The following is a 7,865-nucleotide window of genomic DNA, read 5'->3' on the forward strand; positions in this document are numbered from 1 at the left end:
ATGGGGAAATGGGGAGAGACCTAATTGGGGTGCAGGAAGAAAGGAGAAGGCCACATGATACTGAGATCAAAGCCAATGACCAGGACTCATTCGCCATTTGCACTTGGTTCTTATCCCTACAAGGTGCTTCCAAACATCACATGACCCCTGTATGACCTTTGTCACACGACCAAGAACTCGTTCAAAACTCTTCATAGCATCCAATCTGTGATAGGGAGATGCAGTCATGTGATATGTTATTCCTCTGTCACCATTTCTGGACTGCAGTTTCAAAAAGGGCAGAGAAGTATAATTGCCCATAATTCAGTTTCTGAAGAGTGGTTAACATCCCAGAATACTTGTGCATAGACAGAGCAATGAATAACTCTATCACATGAGGTGGGTGACTGACTGGGTGTGGGGAGATTAGAAAGGTGATAGGGGAAGCAAAGATGTATCCAATAGGCAAATGGTATCAGACATTGTTAATCTGACTCAGCTGCTTGTTCCTACCACATTTTGCTGGGTCTGGAGGTTGCTGGCCTTCTCCTGTTCGTCTTCATCATTCGGGTTCAACTCAAACAAGTATCGCTGTAACTCCTTGCTCTCCTGCTTCAATGTGACCAACTTCTTCTTCATACATGCCTGGTCCATCAGGAGCCGGCTGTGCAGGTTGCTGGAAACACACTCTGCATAGTAAGATCCTGAAGCCTCTTCCTCCCATTCCAACTGCCAAATCCCACAAAGTCCACCAGGACCCAGATACCCATAAAGACTTCATAGAATACATCTCCATACATGTAAGGCTGCTGCACAAACAGCAAACGGCCAATCCAGGGAAGAATAAATTGTTTCTGTGACCCAAGCACCAATAAGAGTCCATGTCTGTCCAAAAGAACAAGGGATCTACAACTACCCATGAGAGCCCAATGCATCGGGGCAACATCAATTAGTAGGCAGTAAACAACCACAAGAGGACAGTTAGAACCAAGGGAGGTCATGCTAACCATGTGGTCCACACATTGAGCTTTGTTAAACCTGGTATGACCCCAGAGCCACAGGTTGGCCTAATAACACACTGATGCCTGAATCAGTGTAGTTCTATCCAGAGCCTTCTAAAGATGCATAGACACTGTGGTGATAACTGACAGTCTCTTATGGAACTGAAACTGAGTCCAAAAGACCCACAGCACAGTGATATTTAAACAGCAGAAGAGATGGGCCCAGAGCTGCAGACCCTCCGGTCCAGAACAAAGAGAGGCAGCAATGGCCATTCCACAAGTGAGGGGCCCTCCTGACCAGTACTTACCGATAGAAGTTAATCTCCTTCTTGAGCTCCTGAAATTTCTCACGATGTTCAATGTTCTTTGTGTCTGAGTTGTGCAGTAATGACATGACCTCTTTCTCCTTTATCTTCAAGTTTTCATAAAATGGATTTGGCCTGAAGTAGGGGCTGGCCCCAGGAAGATAGAACCCAATGAACATCGAGGTCTAGGATTATATGAACTCAGGCTGTGTCCTGTACTACCCCAGCCCTGGAAGGACACTTTCTGAATTCTACATATTTGGATCTTCTTCAGATTCAGAAACTTGGAATTGTGTGCCCAGGACAACAGAGGCTAAGCACCCAGATAAAGGGTTCCCTGGCTCACTTTTTTCAATCAGGAGGGCTGGATCTGCATTCAAACCTGTTATGCTGTCAAGAGCCTAGGCCACAGAGCTTACCCAACCACACACACACACACACACACACACACACACAAACACACACACACACACACACACACACACACACACACACACACAAACACCCAGAAACCTCTGATTTCATTTTTCCTGTTTTGACAAGTGGAATGCTACAAGCCGAATAACTAATATTCTAGAGGCAGACAGTACACATAATTCTGGAGATGAGACCAGATATTGCCACAAACTTATAATCTCCCCAAGGCATACAAATGTATAGACAAATGTGACCATACAGGCAAAGAACTGTATTGTTGAAAGTGGGGCTTCCAAAATAAAGCACTTACACCTCCATGAAACTATTATACAGGTATATCCTGAGGTCAAAAACAGACCCCTAAATTCCAAGTGTGCAGGGACATAGAAACATATAAAAGTTGTGCATATGCATGCAGACCTGTGCACACACAGACACACAAACTGGGACACACCCACAAGAAAAGAAAAGTAAACAGACTCAGAGAATGAGAAAGAGAGACAAATATGGAAAGAGCACAATGAGAATCAGTAGAAATGTATGCACCATTACTGTCTCAGTGTTTAAGGCACACAGACAAGAAGGAACAGGCCTGAGCCTCAGGCCTTCTAGTTAAGCATGGAGATCAACAATGTGGGACCTGTTACCTAAGGGTGCTGCCATGAGATGATAGCGTTCAGTCACCTTCCTAGCAAGTACAAACACTCTCCACAAACTCACAGCACCTAGAACCTTGCAAAGCTGCCACCTGTCAAGGGATTTCCAATTGTACACTGGGAACTCATGCTCCAGTGACTTTATCCCTGAATTCTTCACTCAGATCACAAGTTCAGATTTTCAACAGGCAGAATCAGAGAGTCCATTTCCAAACTCACTCCTCAGTAAGGGTCAGGTTCTGAATCTCCTCTCTATGGGAGATGAGGTTTAGAACAAGGTCGTTTGTTTGGAGCAATGCATACCTCTTGCTCATGGATCCACCTGTCACATAAAGGAGGCGTTCTGTCAGCTCATTTCTCTCCTTGTTAGTTAGCTCCAGTTCTCTTTTCAGCCTCTCCTCTTCCTCGTTGGCCTGCACCTTGTTTAGGATATTTTCAGGGGATGACGTCTGTCTGCAGGCCTCTGTAGGTAGAAGAACAAAAGTGAACCCGCATGGGGCAAATGCAGAGAGCATACACAGACCACAGTGAGGTCCAAACAGGAGAACATGCTTGGAAGCCAGTGTCACTGCAAGGAGTTTGGTCTGCGTAAGAGGCGTCCTAAGTGGATCACAGTTCCCCCACTACTATATAGAGACCAAGAGATATAAGCAGCCAGGTGTTCCCTATGCCCGCCCACACAGGCTTACAAGTACCAGAGAGATGCCTTCTCCAGGATTATTATCAGGTACGCAGGCTACAACCTGGTTTCAGGACCCTCACCCCTCTGGTTTCAGAAGTCAGATCATCAATTCAGCATCCACAATGACTTGATTGATCAGGGATACTCAGATATCCTACACTGTTACTCTCGTCCAATAACTTTGCATTAAAAAGTCATGTAGGGGGAGGACATGGTCAACAGACTTATTAATTCCCCCTACTGAAATGACAAATGCCCCAGAAGTGCCAGTAGGTTACAGGCTCTCTCTCTACCTGCCCCATATAGTTTGGCTACTGTAGAAAAATATCTGCCACACAGAACCTCTTGTATGTAGGTAAGATTGGCCCCGTCAGCCAGAGGTAGTCAGAGGAGTTCTAAGAATATAAGGTCATGGCCAGGAGCACAATTCTCTCCCTCTGACTACTGTCAGATAGTCACTGAATTTAAAGAAGCAATGAAAGTGAAGTACATTGATGCCCTGTTTAATTCAGAAAAGTTATACCCTCCATGCCTCCTGATGGTGTTATTATATCAATTTAACATACCAAATGCACTGTAAAAGTAAAGACTAGAAGTTCACCCAATAATAGCATAGGCATTGCCATATCCTCCATGTGGTTATGGAGAAACTAATGATGTGAAAACCTTGACTTTCAGGAATTGTGATAATCATGGAATTCAATATCTGTGGAGATGTTCCAGTGGTTGTGGCCCATTACTAAAAAGGTCAGCGGAAGACCCCCACACACACCCCTGACAGGAAGCTCAACATACACTGCCCAGAACTTACTCCACATTCCCCATGTCCTGTGTCCATCATTACCTTTAGGTTTCGTTTGCTTCACTCTAGACTCTTCTCTATCAATATCAACTCTCCCAAAGCACCTACAGAGACGGGCAAACATGTCTGTGGATATATCCTTTGGACACTAAGAGAAAAAGTAGGGAATTGGTTGTCACAACGATACTGGTGACATCACAGGGATTCCAAGGTCTCTCTCTCTAGGAGACAATAGAATGTCCATGAAGGGACGGCTGATGTCATGGATAACAGACTTTGCCTCCCTGCTAATGTTCTCCCTGTACTGAGCAAAAGCTGATGGACCCTTTTCAGGGGACTTCCCTGTGGCATAGCCACTGAGCACCACATGCTTCCAAAGCCAAATTTGGCTCTAGGCTTGATTGGAAAAACCTAAGTCATTGCTATGTATCTAAGTGAGTGCTTCCTCCCCAATCCCTGCACAGAAATGTTTCATCCTACCTCAAATTCTCCTCAGTCAGCAATATTACCCATTAAAGATTACTGAGAAATCACACCAGTTCCTATAAGTAGCCAAAGAGGTGGCCTGTGTCATCATGTGCAGGTGCATGAAATCACACCCAAAAATAGCCTGTCGGGTAGGTTGCGATGTGGGTGTGTGTTATAGGTACAACCTGAAGCTTTGTGCTTAACATTTGACAGTTGCCACCAGATTCCTTAGGAGAAAGAATTGCATTCATTATGGTCCTGGCAACAATAGGGTTATCTGTTAGGAGAGGAAACTGAAATATTGGATCCACCAGTGAATGCACCCTCAGGCTGAGTGTGGGGCTCTCCTCTTTGCACTTAAGTTACCAAAGCAGGATTGCTTACAGGCCTCTCTAAGCTATAACGTGTTATTTCATCTGAAAAATAAAATAGTCAGCAGATGTTGGGGTGATGCAGCCAAAGGAGTAGGACAAGCCTAGAGACATAACTCAGTGGACAGAGTAAGAAACAAGCATCTTCACTCCTGTTTCATGGATCACCCCACAAAACACAAAAGCATCTATCGTATTAAAAAAAAAACAGTTATTTTATTGAATGCATACACTAATACTGTTTACAGTATTAGTGGCAAAGCTCAGATTTTGGGGGCAGATCCATGACTTGAACTATCTTCCTGACAACATATAAAGCAATAAATAAATAAATAAATAAATAAGAAAAAAACCACAAAAATAAAAAACACAAAAAGCACAAGCCTCTGATGTGAAGTTACAGAAGAGTGATCCAGTGGTCACTTCTGACCAGGCCATTTTAGCTATGACAGTGCATAGTGACCCTTAATTTGATGGGTCCTATATAAAGCTTTGTGAAATATTGTCATTTTATCCAACCTCATCCAGAACATACATAACGACACAGGATATGATTGCCATATCCTTGCTGTGTATCAAGTTATTTTTCTGTGTCCTTGATTGTCAGGCATATTACAGCAACAATCTGAGATGGCTGGTAGACTTGGAAGAAAGTGGATATGAAAGATCCCCGTTTGATATCAGTACAGCCATTTCTTAAGAATGAGAATCTTTTAAGCTGGCCCTCGCTTAGCCCCTAGACGTTAGACAATAGACCAGAAAGTACAGAAAGCACATTCCCACCCACTCTCTATGAAGCTGCCCGACCATAAGAACGGAGGGTATAGAACATATTTACTGCAGGGCAATTACAAGACAGGAAACATCTCTGGGAAGCTGACTGACCAGTATAGAAGTGAGATGTCCTTGGTACTGAATGCAGCTGTGCTATAGGCCGACATAGCTATACCTTGTCCTGGGAACTCTAGAAGAGAAACACCTGCCAAGACAGATATCCTTGGTCCTTGTCCTGGGAACCCCAGGATAAGAAAATATATATCAAGTCAGATGTCCTTCCTACTGAAATAGCTACATTGATGTGGTTACAGCCTTATCCCAGGACGAGAAACATCTGCCTAGTTATCCTTGGCACCGAAATAGCTGAGCTAATGAAACTGTGTGATCGTAAATGACTGTTTAAGCTGTACATTTCTGTTGTTCAAGGCTCCTCACATCCCTCCTGCGTGAGGACCGTGTCGAGCCCCAGTGCATGGTATCCCAAAGTAAACCTCTTGTTTTTACATCAAGACTGAGTCCTGTGTGTTCATGGGGTGGTGATTGTCCTAAGGACTGGTGTGAGAGTCTCCTCTGTCTGAGGGTCTTTCAGATAAAGCTATAGTTGGGGGTTACACACCTCAATTCTCATTGGCTAATGCTGTCCTCACAGTCCTTGGAGGCCCCTTTGTAAGACTACCTGTTGGAAAGTAGAAGCAGCTTTATTTGAGCTCAAAGTGAACCTGACGAGCAACGTAGAGAACAAGATGGGGTAATTGAGAACCTGTCTAAAACCAGCACAGAAACCCACCCTTCATTCAAAGCATCATCTACCAATTCTTGAATTTTTACCATTCTTTGCCAACCAGTCTTTCATTCAGGAAAGGTAGAAAAAAACTGGAAATGATCTTTGTATTCTAAGGACCTTGATCTGTCTTTCCTTAGGTTCACGTTAAGAACAAATGAAATGGGTATCACCATCTGAACAACTTAGTATCACCTACTCAGCATTTCTAGCCTAATACTGTGCCTATGGCAATCTCAAGCTTCCCTGAGTGTTGCTGTCCCAGCAAGAAGTATGAAGAACTGAGGTCAAACCCCAGTGAACCTTTCAAGGGGTTAGAAGAAAGCCGTCAGAGATACTGCATTTCTTTGTCCTTAGATTAAATCAAGATGATATGACATGAATCTATTGGGCTATTCAACCATCCATCTTCCTCACAACCCCACCTATCTGAGTTCATTGCTTGGCAGAATTCATGCCCCACCATCCTAGATATTTCTCGATTCATTGCTGCCAAGGGCCTTGTTTCCTGAGTTTTGTTTTTTATAGAATTGGGTGTAGTCAATCATAGTTGCCCTCTGTAAGAAATGACAAATATCTATAATAACTGACCACACTGTACTTGTGTATACAGGTACAGTAGTGGAAATTTCAGCATAACTGAGTAGTGGAAAACCAGCACTGTGTCCTGGCCTTTCTCTGCCCATATCACAGCTCACAGGCGGCTGGGGCAAACCTTGAGTTCCTCTGTAGAAACAGAGTGAGGTTGAATGGACACTGAGCAGGCAGAGCAACACAGCTGAGGCAACTCAATTCCAGCAACAAACGCATTATTTGTTTCCCATCTTAACAGCTCCTTTTGAGGACTTGTCCCCACACCTAGCTTAAACACAGCAATTTTCATACATGCTAGCCTGCTATTTCATATTGTTGCTGTAATACGCCTCCACATCATAGATTTCAAAAAAATATATACCTAACACTGAAAAGGGTGATGCTTGTCAATATCTAGTGCGTTGGGGGCCCAGGTACGGTCACAAATAACCAGGACACAGGGGATGCAGAGCAAAGGCAGATGCAACTGCATGCAGCTGCAAGTTTATTAACCCTTATATAGGCATGAATATGCATTACCTCACTTTCCCTTTTGGCAAGATATAATAAGAGCGTTATTCCCATGATACCAGGAACGACTGAGGCAAGACTAGGCAAAGAAGTAAGACTAAGCAAAGGCTTCTTCTTAAAATATCTGTATAGCAAACCACCCTTCTTCCTAGTATCACAATACACTTGTCATAAGCCAGAGAGCATGAGAGCCGCATCCACAAACATAGGACACAGTACAACATAGTGTGAGGTAAAGTGAGAAAACATTTTCTTCTCAAGGGCAGCATTCCAGCCCCTGCTTGCATCTCTCAGCCGTCTTTCCTTGATCCTGTCTGGGAAGTGTATCTCAGTGACTCCACAATTTCTTTCTTTGTTCTTTTGTCTTAAAAGTAACACTTTCTATAACATACCTAAATGTCCTCAAAGGGGTTTAATCGTGCAAAAAGAAAGCAATATAATATATAATGTATGTAACCTTTAATGAGTGTATCTATTTTCTTAGGGGTATTATTCAAATACCTTCCCAGATCTGGATTTAAC

The sequence above is a fragment of the Rattus norvegicus genome, chromosome 19, assembly GCF_036323735.1.
Source record: "Rattus norvegicus strain BN/NHsdMcwi chromosome 19, GRCr8, whole genome shotgun sequence".
NCBI classification, from domain to species: Eukaryota; Metazoa; Chordata; class Mammalia; order Rodentia; family Muridae; genus Rattus; species Rattus norvegicus.